The sequence below is a fragment of the Orbicella franksi genome, chromosome 1, assembly GCF_964199315.1.
Source record: "Orbicella franksi chromosome 1, jaOrbFran1.1, whole genome shotgun sequence".
Lineage (NCBI taxonomy): Eukaryota > Metazoa > Cnidaria > Anthozoa > Scleractinia > Merulinidae > Orbicella > Orbicella franksi.
The window spans coordinates 5,474,104-5,490,493 of record NC_138145.1 but is presented as its reverse complement, the minus strand read 5'-3'; the positions used below and the strand labels follow the sequence as shown (position 1 = coordinate 5,490,493).

At 38.2% G+C, this 16,390-nt stretch overlaps 3 pseudogenes; 1 reads left to right on the top strand and 2 right to left on the bottom strand.

Annotated features, from left to right (window-relative positions):
- Nucleotides 1-1,030: 1,030 nt before the first annotated feature.
- LOC145470272 (contactin-associated protein-like 2) lies at nucleotides 1,031-2,062 on the bottom strand (annotated as a pseudogene).
- Nucleotides 2,063-2,335: 273 nt separating this feature from the next.
- Nucleotides 2,336-2,989, bottom strand: LOC145482536 (contactin-associated protein 1-like; annotated as a pseudogene).
- Nucleotides 2,990-13,359: 10,370 nt separating this feature from the next.
- Nucleotides 13,360-14,111, top strand: LOC145472232 (neurexin-4-like; annotated as a pseudogene).
- Nucleotides 14,112-16,390: the final 2,279 nt, after the last annotated feature.

Here is a 16,390-nt window from a genome sequence, read left to right as displayed (position 1 = left end):
ATATTTCAAAATTCACCAAGATATCACGGGAGAGTTTTGAAATATCACGGGCCGGTTTCGCTTTGAGTTTGAATAATGTCAAACTAGGCAAAACATAAGCAGTAAAAACCATTTTTATACAAGAAAAAATTAATACTTCGCCGGTTAACTCTTAATCCTGGGTTTAGTGTTAACCGGCTTTCGAACAACCCGGCCCAGAAGATTTCTTATCCTCAGTCTCCTGGAGGAGCCCAGGCTAACATTACAGTTCAACGATTATTCAAGCCGAGATATTCAAATGAAAGATTTCTTCAGGTTACAAGCATCTTAGCTTTAAACTTCTCCAGGTTAAAGGTATCTTAGCTTTAAATTCGCAATAAATTTAAGAAGCAGAAGTTCTGGAAAAAACTTTCATTCCAGCTGCAAAACGTTTGAAAGTAATAGTTGAACCGCTTCGCTAAGTTGTGAAGTTAATAACCCTGCGAACTTTCCTGCAGTCGTTGTACTTAAGTGATGACTGCCTCCCCGTAACGTTCCTTGTAAATCATTGATACATTTTCTTCTATGGCCTTTTTACTTTCCCTTTATGACTTTAGTCGTAAAGTGTTCATCCCCTTGATCAGTGAATCCTTTCGAGTTTCAGTTGGAGCTTACAGAGTAACCAGTGTATTTAATCTTCCAGTCGCTGTGATTGGTTTACCGTATCATCTCATAAATGTTCAAGCGACTTGCCTCACTCGAAAAGCTTTTAAATCACTCTTCTATTAAATGAACGATCCGTTATTTACAAGCCGCGTGGATTTATTGCGCCGGTTAACTTGTAGAAACTGCGAGGTGATGTTAACTGCGTGAGGTTTCTCTCAAACAAACTAGATTAACACAAACAAACAAAACAAACAAAACAAACAGCAAGATGACGCCATAGCATGTTTTTTAATATATTTTTTACATTGCACAGTTATTAGCATTGAAACGTAGTTAATACTTGCATTAAAACTGCTCGTGATGAACTATTTACAAATTTAACAAAATGTCGTCTGTCGCAGGTTTGAAAGCCGAGTTCTTTTGAAAAATTGAAAAAGCTACTAGCATCTTAAAAAGGATTTAATGTGTTGCTTAGGTTTGCCTGACGACACCAATTTACAAACATTCGAATAAAGTTTAAACAGTAAGACATAAAGCCAAGAGAAGATACAGGAAAGGAACCCTTCATCCACTCAAAAACTGATTACATTACACTTTTAAATATATCAGTTATACGAGAGAGGATGACTTTGAGTCTAAAACATGAAATTTCAGGCAGCTAAAGCAAGTCGTTTTTTCTGTGATCAGATATACTGTCGCATTACTTTGCAGGTGTAAGAAAATGTAATAATAGTGTAACTTGCTTTTGCTTTTTTTTTATTTCAAGAACAAAAATGAATATTTAAGGTACTGGCGGGAACACCTCATAGCGTCAAGTCTACTTCATAATCAGGCAATTCCATAGCATTCAACTTTTCTTCCTCGCCTCCAGTATCTCCAAACACCAGCTCCTTAACTGGAAGATGTGTCTTGTCAGTGAGGAGACCGCTGTCTTCACGCCATTCCTCATCATTGGCATCACAGTTAGTGGTCTTTGGGAACTGCACACGAGTTGTCAATCCCGCATGCGCACTTATCACTACGCGGTGATGCTCCGCCCCTATAGTTCATGTCAATAGAATCACATGACACCCACCAGGAAACATTTTCCTCGAACATCAATGACTCACCGCACTCATACATTCTAAACTGCTTGCAGAACAAAGAGACTGTAGCATGAATCGCTAGCTGAGAAAGACTCGCTCTCTTGTATTGGATGTAACGTGAATACAATCCTGCACCTTCACGCCAACTCCATTCCTATATGTCATATCATAGGTCACGTTATATAAAGGAGGCAAGTCTCCTTCACCGTCAGGATCAATAACATAAGTTCCACTTTTGCCGTAAGCTTAAGTATCTTTAAGTGGCTGCAAGACTTTGGTAACGCTGGGCGGAAATAATAACAGCTTAATGTATCCTTAATATACATAAAGAAAAATTTTACAGAATCACGCATCCACGGAATTTAGACTTCAACTGGCTGGTTTAAATTACGCCTTCTTTGTGACAGGAAACTTCTGAGACCTACATGTAATTAAATAGAAGAAAATGAAACCATTCTAAAAATGAAACACGCATCAAGTGTTTTACTTACTTTTATTGATTTAAAACTCAGCTGAAACTAATCCCACGTTAAGATATCTCGCTCCAAGCGCCTTTTTTATGCAGTTTGATGTCACTGTCTTCTTGGAAACGACAGTGAATAACTTATATCTATAGCGCTGTCCAGTCAGACATTTTCATAACACTTGAACTTTACCAGGGTATGGTAGCCAAGTTCATCAAAGTCCTTGTTATTATCATGATGCGTATCTCCACACCTGAGCTGTTTAACTGGAAGATGTGTCTTGTCAGTGAGGAGACCGCTGTCTTCTCGCCATTTAGCGTCATTCTTATCACAGTTGCAAGGTCGTTCTGGTTTTGCACATGAGCCGTTCATCCTGCATGCGCACTTGTCACAACCGGGTTGTGCTGCACCCCAGTCTTGTCCTTAAACAACAATGAACCAAAGCACTCATACTTGATAAATTGTTCGCAGTGTGTGCAGACATTGGCGAGACTTGCGAGCTGCACAAGACTCGCTTCCGTGTATTGAATGTCACGTGAATAACACCCCAGACCATCACATCCGTCCACCAGCGTTCTGTTTTCGCTGTCGTGACTTGTGACGGTCACGCCAACCCCATCCTTGTCCGTCATGTCACAAGTGACGTTATATAAAGTAGGCAAGCCTCATTCACCGTCAGGATCGATAAGTTCCACTTTCTGCTTAGGGTTCAGTATGTTTAAGTGGCTGCATGACTTTGGTAACGCTGGACGGAAATAAAAACAGCTTAATAATACCCATAATATACATAAAGAAGCATTTTATAGAATCATGCATCCGAAGAACTTCAACTGACTTATTCAAATACATGTAACACTTTCTTCATGACTGGAAACGTTTGGGTCACCTTGGAAACTATTATATAGAGGTCCATAATAATTGAACCTAAAAAGAAGAAAATGAAACCCATCTAAGGATTACACACATATCAAGTGACTCAACTGAAACAACAAAATAATTTAATCACGATATGATCACTCGTAAGCGACCAACTCGGAAATTCGAAAAATTGGTCGTAACTAGACCTGGTCGCTTATGGCGCGCCATGTGTAGCAAAATTACTTTCGCCATAGGTCGCTTATAAGAATGAGCTCTCGTAAGCGACCGCATGGTAAACCAAGAAAAGGTGGTCGCTTACGAGAGCTTCAGAAACTCATTAATAATTTAAAAAGAAAAAACAAAAGAAATTAATGTTTGATGAGTGTCTCTATATCTGATATAGATACGGCTAAACTTTACGTTCAATTTTTCAGACCAAAATAACCATCAGCGCCGTGGGAAGTTTTATTAAAGTGTTGATTTATGTGTAAAAGACTCTGAGTGGTCGCTTACAAGAGCTTAACAACAATGGAAATGTCCAGTGGGGTAATCCCAAACTATGGTCGCACTAGTAGACTATAGAGCTGGTCGCTTACGAGAGTGGTCGCAAGGAGAGCTTCAACTGTATGATCACGGTTTACTTAACTATTGATGTGTGACGTCTCTCCTAAATACCTAACTGGAACGCGGTCAGCGGTCTTATAACAGACAGTATCAAAACTTTTAAACGCTCGAGAAGAGATTTCTAAATACTGAAACATTTTCCGATAGTAACCACTCTGGAAAAATAAAAAGCTAGGGATGTAGGCAAAAGGTAATAGCCATTTAAGTTCAACTCCTCGACTGCGTTGTGTAAATAGCCAAGTAGTCAGCCCCGCAACTTCAAAATTATAATAAAATGACATGTTATCAAACCTTCTGTGTTCATGTCACAGTAAGCCAAGATAACATCTCCAGAGCCAGCGGCATCCAACCACGAGTTACCGCTGACCGCTTGTCCTTCTTCGTTTGCTTTGATTTCCTTGCATGACTGAGCTGGAAGAGTGGGAATGGAGCCGAGTTGCTCTGATGAGAGTAAAGAGACTTTACCCAACAATATAATCGTTCAGCTTTAATAGAATCACAAATAACTCATATTTATAATCACTATAACTTTACTTCTGTGTGCTCCACGCTTCATGTAGAATCGATCTGGATCTGAAACAAATTGGTCTGGTTTGGCCTCATTGGTTCTGTTGTTCATCTCGCAGATATTTGTCTTTATAACATAATTGTAGCTCTGGCATCTGTCTTCATAATGGCAATCCACTAAACATCCAAATGAAGATGACGTCACTAAAGTCTTGAACGTGTAACCCTTCAAAGCTTTGCCGTAAATTGGTTGTTCCGCGGGACATTGTTCAGCGGTTCTACCCTGACACTTATGGGATGATGCCAGAAAAAGTAACATGACCGACATCTGTTTTGGATTCATTGCAGCTAGAGAAAGGAAAATACGATTCAATTAAGATAAATCCTTTGCACCAAAGGGTCAAACCGTCTTTTAGAATCGAGCAAAACACGTCTAAGGTGCTTCAATTATTTAAGTTTTCTGCGGGAGCATACGCCTCCAACTTAGATTCGAAACATGTTCATTTTTTCTGAAGAAATATTTCAGGAAAGCTTTAAAATTTGGCATTTATGTGCTCCTTATAAGTTCAAAATCCATTCTTGTGGGGACGAGGGCATGTCCTCATAGCTCCCTAGAGGCTTTCGTAAGAATTGCCTCATCTCTGATGAATGAACTCTAGTGGGGCCAAGCAATTAAAGGCCAGAAACCGTTTCTTTCAAGGAAATGCTTTGTTATATTATTTCATTTTTTCTTTTCAATTCTCTGCTGGACTAAATTACTATCCCTGTTCTATAACCCGAATTTTTCACCGTGGAAAGGTTATAATAAGTGCCACGAAGTATGGTTTTCTAACGTCTAAGGAAAAATCAAAAGGTATTCAGTTATTTCAGTATAATATTATAAGGAATATGCTTCTTTTGTGTGCCTTACCGGTACTTAATTATTTAAAACAACAATCCAGATCCTGTAATGTCAATACCGAGCATAATTGTGTGCTTTTATTTAGCGCAAACTATCGAACGAAACTGACACAGTTAAAAACAATCAATTACGTCTTCGGGTTTCTTTTCACGATTTACAGGGTAAATAAATCGCAGCAGGGAATTGTGAAGGGAGTCGTAACTCTTCCCTGCAGTGAATACAGTCTACGCAGTATGTTATGTGATTCATTTTGATTTGGAAATGTCAGAAGACCTCTCCTCAGACTCATTAATAATTCATCGCCTTTAAACAAAGGGAATCATGACCGTGACGGTTTTTGGATATGAGATCTTAATTAGCATATATTTTTACGATTTTATTTCTCCGTGTTCTCCTTAGTTGAGAAGATATATCAAACACTCAAGACAGTGTTTGACCACCGTACCAAACACCTTGAAGTTCATCAAAAATACTAGCTGCGTTACGAGTGGTATTTCAACTCTCTTCTCGGTGTTTGGAAATGTGGTCAAACACGGTCTTTTGTGTTTGATATGTTACGTCGAACAGTTTCCACTCGGTTAAAGCAGCTTGAAACATGACGGTGTGTGAAAATAACATTTTGTGCGGTGTTCAAGCAGCTTTGTTTTCATTCGATGACTGTTTAGCTATCGCAAAGAGAAAAGAATGAGAAACTCGGCAGATGGACACCGAAAAGTTAAAGACAACAGAGCGGGACTGTGAATATTACGGCAGAAGTAAAGGCACACACGTTGAATGGGTAACTCATTGTAATTTCCACTTTATCTTTTGCTAGTATTTTAGTATTTTTGGCGTAACAATTTTATATAAGATTCCAATTCTCAAATTACAACATTTGGTTGGCGTGGTTAAATGTTTCTGCAACCCTAAGGTACCTGTTTACTTTTTCGTATTACAATCAAGAATAAACATGCAGTCTGTAAACCGCGTGTCTGCTCAATAAACTACCAAAACATTTCAATATGCACTTAATTTTGACTTTAGAATCCTTAGCTGAAACTATCTAAGATAGATGTAATGTTGGTGCCTTCATCGCCTCCTGATACCACAGTCTCCACTGCCGGTACTAATCTTGAAAAATAAGGCAACTGCCACAGCTAGGGCTGGAAAATATTTGAACTGAGCCGATGTCTTTCAGTTGCCGAAGCATGAGAACTGTCTGTATAGAGTTCGTGTTTTTCTCGAACAAGGTGCCCTGCTGAAATAACGTATTTTTCTTTGATCGATAACAACACCCCGTCAGTCCCTGACTCGATGCAATATCAATTCGTATTTGATTCAGTACATCAGATTCATGCACATTCAGCAGCCAACGTGAAACCTCTGCTACTCTGGCTGCTGCACACGTACTTAAAAACTTATATATTTAAATTTCAAATTTAATCTCTTTAAACGTGATTTAATCTACATTTGTTTTCTGCTCTTTTTGTTTTTGTATTTTTTATATCTCTGTTATCAAAATAACGAAAATAGATATATTTGATTTCATTTGAGTTGATTTTGGTTGCAAATTCCGCTATATGACTTTGCGGATGCCGCATTCGCAGACTTCCAATGGTTTCTGTTCAGCGTGTTTCTGTACTCGTGCAATTAAAACCCGCTTCAGATATTTTGGTTGGTGTAAATATTACACTGGTGTAAAATGATATGTCGTGGGCTTTTTTTATTTCTACACTCTGTAATCCGGCTACTTCAGTTTATTTTAATGTCTTTCAACTTTGAAACGATAATTAAGTAATTTGAGACCCTTATTTAAAAGAATAATTAATGTTAGAATAACTGGAAGACTGAATCACTACGAATGTTTTCGACATTCGCTAGGGTGGTGTATGTCTTATAGTGCATTTTTAGCCAGATTATTTAGTGAAGTTTTCTCTTATCCTCCGCTTCCGCACATAGAGTATTTTTCCATCTGTTGATGCAGGTCACCCGTGGATCGATACAGTCAGTGAGCTGACTGAACAATAAAAAAAGTCCTATTCACGAAATTCGATCAGCTTCTCTTCTTTTGATATGATTAACAACAGCAAGACGAACTTTTTATGGTTGTGGAAAAGAATTCTTCTCGAGAAGGAAAACAATATTACCTGGACAACACATTGCAGGGGATCTTTTATGAATACTTTGAAAACAAATGCAAAACATGAACTCAGCTTATCCAAGGAATAGCTGACGAATGTGCTGGTGGAAAACCCTGGTTTGATTTTTTCTTTTTTAGCTTAAAAAGGAGTGTACCGCTTATTGAGAGTGTCATGAACTGGCATTTAATAGCTTGACACTATTTCCGAAGTTCATCAGTTTTCTCTTTTCGATTCACAGCTAAACATGCAACCAGGAAACGGAATAAAACCAAAACAAATCGATTGTCAATTGATTTTTTAGGAGTTCTCCTCTTAAATAAATCATGATTTCTTTATTTCTTCAGTATACTCGAGTAATGAGCTTGAGAAAAAGATGCCAGCTTTTAATTAGCGAAAGGACCCCTGTCATGTTTTTCTTATTTTCAATTAATTCAATAAATGTCGTCAGCATTCTTTTGCTAAATAAGTCATGATTTCATTAGAAAGAAACTAGATTAGTGGCTTCGAAAAAACACGTCATCTTCTTGTGAATTGTGTTAGGAAAATACCTAAATCCTGGATCAGCAGACATACCCTACTCGATGTAGGTGAGAAAACTGTATTACCTAAGGGAATATTGAAATGTTTTCTGTTTGGGTTTTTTGATTGTTTCGTTTGTGTGTTTTGTTCGCATCTGTGACGACGTAAATCGATATTAAAGCAAGTATTGGTTTTTGTGTCGACAAAAATAGGATTAAACAACTATTATGCACTGCATGCTTAATACACAGAACGCAATTTTAGTTTTGTCTCCAAACGCGTAAAATGAAGACAAAATTGGTGCTGTCTTTTATTTTTGTTACATTGTTGAATTTTTTTCAGTGTCAGTTTCGTTCCATAGTTTTCGAAAAAGCAAACACACTTACACAAACACACACTTATGTTTGATACTGAGATTGCAGGATCTGGATTGCATGCTGTTTTAATAGGTACCGGTAAGGCACGCAAAACAAGCATATTCCTTATAATATTATACTGAAATAACTGAGTACCTTTAATTTTGATTTTTAAAACATTTAAATATTAGAAAACTATAGTTCGTCGCGCTTATTGTAACCACCGCGAAAAATTCGGGTTATGAAACCGGATAGTGATCTACTCCAGCGGAGAATTGAAACGAAACAATGAAATAATATAAAACAGCATTTCCCTAAAAGGAACGGTTTCTGACTTTTAATTGCTCGGTCCCACTAGCCATTCATCAGAGACAAGGCAATTCTTACGAAAGCCTCTAGGGAGTTATAAGAACTTAACCTCGCCCCTATAAGAATGAATTTTGAACTTATCAGAAGCACTGAAATGCCAAATTTTAAAGTTTTACTGAAATTTTTCTTCAGAAAGAAATGAACATTTTTAGAATCTACGATGGAGGTGTATGCTCTCGCAGAAAATCTTTAATAACTGAAGCGCCTTAGACGTGTTTTGCTCGATTCTAAGCGACCCTTTGGTATGAACTTTTTACCTCAAATCAATTATCTTTTTCTTTCTCTAGCTGCAATGAATCCAAAACAGATGTTGACAACGTTACTTTTCCTGGCATCATCCTACAAGTGTCAGGGTAAAACCGCTGAACAATGTCCCGCGGAACAACCAATTTACGGCAAAGCTTTGAAGGGTTACACGTTCAAGACTTTAGTGACGCCATCTTCATTTGAATGTTTAGTGAATTGCCATTATGAAGACAGATGCCAGAGCTACAATTATGTTATAAAGACAAACATCTGCGAGATGAACAACAGAACCAAGGAGGCAAAACCAGACCAATTTGTTTCAGATCCAGATCGATTCTACATGAAGCGTGGAGGACACAGAAGTAAAAGTTATTGTGATTAGAAATAGGAATTATTTGTGATGTTATTAAAGGACGTTCGCGCGCAAATTTTCCAGTCGATAGATTTTTTTAAATTTTCACTGCAGTCAGATAACGAGTTACTTGTGTCAGAAATGCAAAAAACATTGGGGGTCACCGACTTCTTTCAGAGATAAAGCGTGTGGAAAATTAACCTGATTTTTAAAAATCGGCGCACGTAATTCAGCATGGTCTACAGGGGTTTGTAGTTAAAACTATTTAACAATTAGACCCGTAGCCCGCAAGGGCTACGGGTCAATAGCCCATGAGGCGAAGCCGAATGGGCTATTGACCCGTGGCCCTTAAGGGCGAAGGGTCTAATTGTTTTAGTATCACCCAACTAGTCGGACAGAAAAGGCAATAATAAACTTAGCAAATGGAAGTTGAAGAAATATTTATTTGGGAATAAAACGAAAGAAAGCATCACGCTCGATTGCGCCGATTTCGCTACTCGAGGACTATTACTAATAGTCCTCTAGTAGCGTAACCAATTAGAATGCAGGATTTGCATTAGTCCACTAGTTGGGTGATACTAACGAAGGTTAGTCAACGGAGGCAAACGATCTTAGTCATATCTTAGTCATATCTTAGTCATATCTTAGTCATATCTTAGTCATATCTTAGTCATATCTTAGTCATATCTTAGTCATATCTTAGTCATATCTTAGTCATATCTTAGTCATATCTTAGTCATATCTTAGTCATATCTTAGTCATATCTTAGTCATATCTTAGTCATATCTTAGTCATATCTTAGTCATATCTTAGTCATATCTTGTAGTCATATCTTGTAGAAGTGGGCCTGTTGCGTAAATAATTCCAAATGTCACCAACGTTTTCAAAATAATTTAACCCTTTTAAGAGGCATTTGAAACCGTCGCACAGATTAACGAAGAGCTACAAAAAACGGAATTCGATGGTGCATTTTGCACAATATTCAAACTTCTAGTCGGTAGATTTTCTTCATTTTTTCGCTAAACGTAGAAAATCGGTAGAGAAAATGATCCATCAAAAGAAAAATAGGGGTCACCGAACGTCCAAGATCGTTAAATCCAGGAAAAGCTGTAACAATGGCCATCTGCCCTATCATTTTTTATAATTGTTCACTCTATTACTTAGCCCGCGCGCTTAAATCCATGACGTGACCTTTGAATTTGCGTGCGCAGTAAGTATGCGCAGAAACAATTAGCGCGAACGTCCTTAAGTCTAAATTTTATCTTGAAGGAGACTCTTTGCATTCTAACCAGAGCCAATCGGCTCCATCCCCTCTCTGAACGATTACATTGTTGAGTAAAAGTCTCTTTACTCTCATCAGAGCAACTTGGTTCCATTCCCACTCTTCCAGCTCAGTCATGCAAGGAAATCAAAGCAAATGAAGGAGGACAAGCGGTCAGCGGTAACTCGTGGTTGGATGCCACTGGTTCTGGAGAGGCTATCTTGACTTACTGTGATATGAACACAGAAGGTTTGATAATGTCATTTCATTTTTATGATTGTCAAGTAGTCACTTCACTCGTATGTTATCGAATTTTTGAGTTTATTTTTTTGTAAAAAGCACCTCTTAGTCAACGGGTCTGGGCTATGTTATGAGCGGATGAGTGGATGAGTGGATGAGTGATATATGTATGTATGTCACAACAATCAGATTGGGGCTACTATTAACAACCAATCAAATTGCCGCTTGTAAAGGTGAACCATGTGTGTGAAGATTTCATCCCGAGTTTAGAACGGCCATCTTTGTTTTTCTACAAACAGAACAGGTATTCTTGTATCGATTGGCCTTATTCTGCCATTTACGATGCTGCGTTTACTATGGTTGAGCCACGTCTTTGCAGATGGGTTATAAAAGAGTTCAGGATTCGATATCAGCCGAAGAATCATAATCTATGGCATACGTTAACATGCCATCAAGGCTTTGCTTTTCGCATTACATGAAATTTCGAATGAAATGAGTCTTAGCCACTCCACAACTTGGTGATATCTAAGACGGGAACGAGTGTTCAAAATGCACAGTTGGAATGGTAAGGGGGCTTTCGTCCGTGATGGCATTCGCGAGGTTCCCATCGATATCATTTGCATTACGTGCAGTTCACGAAAAAAGAGAAAAGTCCAAATCAAGTCCAAATTTGCGCAATTTTTTTTTATTTTTTGAATTAAGTCTCAATTAAGTTCTGTTCACTGAGTACCACTGTCTTCTAGTTGAAAAGTTCCTTGGAATCAATCCTGAGATACTCATTTGAAGTGGTTTTCTGTGTGAAAACCAAAGAAATGACGGCCGCAAATTAATTAGATTAGACTTTGAGGTGAAACAGTGTTTCTTCCGTTTTGAAACGGATTCCTTGCGCGGATCAAAGAGGTAAACTTACGTCTTTTATTAAGCGCCAAATTTTTTTTCTGTAACTGACCTTTCGTCACTAAAAGGCTCTCAGACGGTGGGAAGGATAATGTGACAAGGAAACTTCTGCAGATTTCATTGCCTCTTACAAAATTTATACAGTTTTTCATGTGTCTGGTTGTTTCAAGTCTCAAGTTAGGTAACACTGTTTATCTTCAATAATGTCTCTCGTTTAAATGGGTCAGTTTTGAAATCGATATTCCTTGGAAGTGGTTTTGTGGAATATCAAAACCGAAAAAAGCTACAATCATTGCCGACAACAGAATAAGACCATGCTAGAGCGGTTTACAATCGAGTGTCGTAAAACCAAAACCGAAGTAATCATTCTAGCGAATCACAAAGGACACAGACAAACTAGTGAACCAATCAAAGCTCGAAGTAATTACATGTAGCGGACTCAAAGTGCTGGAAAACGAATGCTACCGAGTCACGATTGGTTTTGGTCTTAATTCTGATTGGATGAAGAACTAGCGCGGGTTTGTTTAGCCAATCGTGTGGCGTAGTTGATGCAAAACCAATTAATTTTCGACACTCAAATGAAAACCGCTCTATTGCGTGACGATGTTATAATTAAATTGGTTGTTGTTATACAGAATCAACACCAATCTGCCGTTTGCCGTTAGCTACTATATATTACAGACTGCATGATGTTTAGCTGTCTTGCTGGTAACAGTTCCAAGTAGTTCTAATAACAAAGCCATTGATCGACTATCAAAATCAAACCTTGATAAAAGTAGCCTTGATATCACATTTCCTAAGGTGCAGCAAATTCTAAATTTTTTTTTTTTTTCACCAAACAAACTTTTTAGATTAACCTTATCATAACTTTTAAGAGTCTACTGAGAGTTGCTTCCTCCAGGGGCTTTTAATTCACGAAAAAAAAGTAACTCTTTTACGCCACTTGCACCGCGCGTTCGCGAGCTTAGAGTACACAATTACCATAGGTACATCTTTGATATTAACGGGCTCAGGTTTAGATCGCGGGCCCAAGCCAAGTTATTAATCTGGGGGTTAAGGAGGGGTTACGTCCATAGGCAAAATTTCGGTGCGAATTTATCACTTGCGCGTTGTTGAATTTCTTTCGAGATATTCCTTGCACAATCGTCTCTTGGAAAGTCCCTGATATGGTGGATACATAATTTGTACAATCTTGGAAAAAATTGGGTACCCTTGTTGGGTATAGCTTGTTACGTTTTAACTGGGGAAAAATAGTGAAATCACACACTGGACAATTACATGCTCGCAACAAATCATTTGTTGAGTTTCTGATCCAAGGAAAACAATTTTTGTTTTTCTTTATGGTTCACATATTACAATCAGGAGCTCCGCTCTTAGGTTTGGCTAAACCTATATATTATTCATTACACTATATGGAGACAAATGGTTATTACCTTTTGTTTACATCCCTAGCTTTTTAATTGTTCCAGAGGGGTTTCTATCGGAAAATGTTTCAGTATCTAGAAATCTCTTCTCGAGTGTTCAAAAGTTTTGATACCCTGTTATAACACTGCTGACTACGTTCCAGTTGGCCGGTATTTAGGAGAGACGTCACACATCAATAGTAAAGTAAACTGTGATCATATCAAGATTAAATTATTTCGTTGCTTTAGCTGAGTGACACTTGATGGGTGCCTAATCTTCAGGAGGGTTTCAATTTCTCCTATTTAGGTCCAATGATTATGGAGCTCTAAATAAAGGTTTCTAAGGCCCAAAAGTTTGTTGTCATAAAGAAAGTGTATATTAATTCAGTCAGTTGAAGTCTAAGTTCCATGGATGCAAGTTTCTGTCAAATGTTTCTTTATGTATAGTACAGATACATTAAGCTGTTATTATTTCCATCCAGCGTTTCCAAAGTCATGCAGCCACTTAAAGATACTGAATCTTACGGTAGAAAGTGGAACTTATGTTATTGATCCTGATGATGAAGGAGACGGGCCACCTTATAACGTCACCTGTGACATGACGGACAAGAATGGAGTTGGCGTGACCGTCATAAGTCACGACAGCGAAAACAGAACGCTGGTGGACGGATTTGAAGATCCAGGATCATATTCACGTGACATTCAATACACAAAAGCGAGTCTTTCTCAGCTGGCAAGTCTCACCACAGTCTCTTTGTTCTGTGAGCAGTTTATAAAGTACGAGTGCCATGCCTCATTGATGTTCGAGGAAATACTGCCTGGTGGGTGTCACGTGATTCTATTGTCATGAACTATTGGGGCGGAGCACCACCGGGCAGTTATAAGTGCGCATGCGGAATTGACAACTCGTGTGCAAAGCCCAACGACCACTGTGAATGTGATGCCAATGATACGGAATGGCGTGAAGACAGCGGTCTTCTCACTGACAAGACACATCTTCCAGTTAAGCAGCTGAGGTTTGGAGATACTGGAGGCGAGGACGAGAAAGGCTACCATACATTGGGGAAGTTCAAGTGCTATGGAATTGCCTGATTCTGAAGAAAATTTGATTGTATGACGTGCCCCATCAGTGCCTTAAACTTTCATTTTTGTTCTTGAAAGAAAACATTACCAAAGATTATCCTATCACATGTTCTTAGACCTGCAAAGTAACACGACAGAAAAAACGGCTTGCTTTAGTTAGTTCCATGACATTTCATTTGTAAGAGTTTGTAGCTGTGATCATGAGAGGGTATCACTCGGAAATATATTTAAAAGTGTAATCAGTTTTTCCACAAGAAAGGATAACGGGTTCTTACGCTGTATTTTGTCTTTACTTCAGGTCATACTGTATTAACTCTGGCAAACCTGAGCAACACATTTTAAAAATCCTTTTCAAAGGGCTAGTAGCTTTCTCAATTTTACTGAAGAACCCGGCTTTCAGTTTATCACGGGCAGTTTTAATGAACAGTAAATATTATTTACGTTTAAATATGGTGAACTCTACAACATGAGAAAACAAAAAAATGAAACTACGACACCCTCTTTATGTTTCTTTTGTTTGTTTTCCGTCTTTGATTGTTTGTGGTAATCTTCCTCTTTTTGGTTTACATGCTTGTTTCTGTGTGTTTGTCTAACACCATTGACTACAGAGGAAAACCTCACGCACTTCACTCCCAGAGAATTTGAACGATGCATTTAAGCAGTAGAACACACTTTCTATGAGTTAACCGGCGCAATAAATCCACGCAGCTTGTAAATAACGGATCGTTCTATTAATAGATGACTGATTTGCAAGCTTTTCGAGCGGGTCAAGTGGCTTGTTCTAGAACATTCATGAGATGATAAGGTAAACCAATCACAGCGACTGGAAGAATGAATACATTGGTTACTCGGTAAGCTCAGCACTCGAAAGGATTCACTCATCAAAGCGATTAAAACTTTTATCTTTCAAAGCAAAAAGGCCAGAGAAGAAAATGTACAAATGATTCAAAAGGTATGGACAGGGAATTCCAGGAACTCGTCGGCAGAATCAGTCATCACTAAGTACAACGATCGCAGGTTTATAAACTTCACAACTTAGCGACGTGATTCAAACTTTTTGCGACTGGGATGAAAGTTAGTTCCAGAAATTCTACTTGTTAATTTTTTTCCGAAATTATTTACGTAAGTTTAAAGCTGAGATGCCCATAATGTATAGAAATCTTAGTGGCAGCCGAATCCATTCATTGTCATACCTAGGGCTTGGATAAACGTTGAACTATGTTGGTTCCTTCATGAGACTGAAGATAAGCAATCTTCTAGTTTTTGGTCCAATAATTTAAATACCGTAATAATTCAAAAGTTTTCCACATTAATCAGTTTAGTTATTGTTACTGCACCAAAACACATTATTTAACAGAAAATAGGAGCGCACAATAGCTAAGGATAGAAACAATTCAAAGGCATCATCCATACGCGGTGTCTTGCTGTTGATAACAGTAAATCCGTTCAGCATCGAAGTTTAAACAGTGGGCGCTTTCCATTCAAAGAAAAATTGAAAATTGAATCAAAAACATTTTCCGGGATTTCGGGAAAAGACGACAAAGTTCCCGGGGTATACTCAAATTTTCGGATTTTTGTACCAGGCATTTCCGTTCCGTTTGATTTTCCTCCCAGAGTTTTCGTTCAATTTTTCGCTCTCGGAAATTTTTATCAACAATTTTCGGATATTCTGGAAACTTCCAGGAAATTTCCATACCATTTCTTCCCGTTTCTAAATATTCGAAATTTCGGCTCAATGGAAAGCACCCAACGTTTTGGAAAATCAACCGCTATGGCTCGCATCCCACAGAAACCTCCCATGTGATCATGTTACGTTTTCCTATTTCAACGGAATGCGGGAGTAGGGCTGTCCATAAAGACGCTCCAAATTGTTAAAAAAATTGTACGCAGATAGTCGCTCAAACGTTGCTTAAAGTTGTTGGACCAGGCTAAAATGAAAATATTAACTACAAGAAGTTGCCAATTACCCAAACATGGAAAGATTTATAGCCATTTTTCACTGTACCATGTCTATTGAGCACGACAACTTACTTTTAAAAACAGTCAATCTTATGACTTAACAATGTATACAGAAAAAAGCTGTTTATCACAAACTACACTCTACGCCCTGTGATCTTTGTAGGGAAATGTCAGCTTTATCTTGTATCTCCAAAGTTTTGAAATCTTCAGAATCACTCAGGCATGATGAGGCATCGCCACTGTCCGCCATTTCTAATTTAAAACACCTTCCCAACGCTGACCACCTGAACTGATCGCCTTTTTAATAGCCACGGGCAAAACAAATGTTGCACAACATGCAACTACTGACTTAGGATTCTGTTAACAAACCAAAAAAGCGAACTAACCAACATTTAGTCCTTAATATGCCCGTTTGATTGTTTTGGATTTGTGGTATTGTCTTACAAATGAAGAAGTTGCACGAAAGAAAAACAAGTTTTTCTATTTCTAGGTTCTATCCTTCTTCGACTGGCTACCATTTAC